Consider the following 1,237-nt stretch of genomic DNA (forward strand, 5'->3'; position numbering starts at 1 on the left):
TCATTCATGATAAAAAGGCTCAGCTAATTGGGAATAAAGTGAACTTCTTCAACTTGCTACAGGACATCTACAAAACCTCCAGCTTAGTTTCACCAAGTGGAACAAATGGGAGATATTAAAGATGGGAAAGATTACGCAGGCATGGGGCAGGGAGGAGGGATATGAGAAATCTCTGTATTTTCTCAATTTTGCTGTGAACCTAAAACTACTCTAAATAAAGACAATGGGCATGGTGATACCTTTTTTCAGATGTAGCATCTAAGATGCAATCCATGAAATAAATAATTGTTAAATTGGACTCCATTGCAATTAAAAACTGTTGCTCTGTGAAAGACATCAACTAGGAGCTAAACTATGGACTAGAAGAAAATCTTTGCAACAGACACATCTGATCAAGTATCCAAACCATACAATGCACTCTTTAAACTCAGCAACAGGTCCTGCCTTCTCCTACCTCCTCCCAATCTCCCCAGCCCACCCAGAAGAGTGGAGCATCTGTTTGAGAAATGCTGCTCTGAGGGAGAGAAAATCCAAAAGAAAGCCTTGGATAGGAGAGTCCCAGTGATAACAGAGAAGGCCCCCACTGCTCAGATGGGAGATCTGGACAAAAAGAAATAGCCGGTGCCTTCTGATCTCACAGTTGGTCCACAGAGCTTCTCCATCTGGAAGAGAACTCATCTCTGAGCTGAGGGTATCTTGTTGGCCTTTGTCAGCAATGTTGTCCCACCACCATGCCATGATGGGTCAGCTATAGCAGGAACGCCATGACAACTTCTTTTGATACATTGTCTACAGTGATGACAATGTCTTGAGTCTGTGAAGTCGCTACCCTGAGATGGAGGGGATCCCTTTCTAAAAAGAGAGGTGGCCACCTTTCTTGGACACATTTCTTTTCCTTCAAGCTCAAACACCACCTCCCTTCTTCAGGACCTGCACTCCTAATATTGGAGGCTAATATTGGAGGCTCTCACACAACCAAGATGTGTTTATGTCCTTCAACAGATGCATGGGTAAACTGTGATGCATCCGTACAATGGAATATTATTCAGTGCTACAAGGAAATATGCTATCAGGACATGAAAAGACATAGAGGACTTTTAAGTGCAAATTAGCATTTGGTTGCATTATATGACATTTTGGAAAAGGCAAAACTGTAGCAATGGAAAAAATCACTGATTGCCAAAGAGGTTGGGGTGGGGGAAAAAGGAGGGTTGAATAGGTGAAGGGCAGTGAAACC

At 42.8% G+C, this 1,237-nt stretch overlaps 1 pseudogene; it reads left to right on the forward strand.

Moving 5' to 3' along the window:
* Window positions 1–473: 473 nt before the first annotated feature.
* Window positions 474–820, forward strand: LOC119233332 (gamma-aminobutyric acid receptor-associated protein-like; annotated as a pseudogene).
* Window positions 821–1,237: the final 417 nt, after the last annotated feature.

Source organism: Talpa occidentalis, unplaced genomic scaffold (genome assembly GCF_014898055.3).
Source record: "Talpa occidentalis isolate TD23 unplaced genomic scaffold, MPIMG_talOcc4v2.1 talOcc4.788, whole genome shotgun sequence".
Classification (NCBI taxonomy): Eukaryota; Metazoa; Chordata; class Mammalia; order Eulipotyphla; family Talpidae; genus Talpa; species Talpa occidentalis.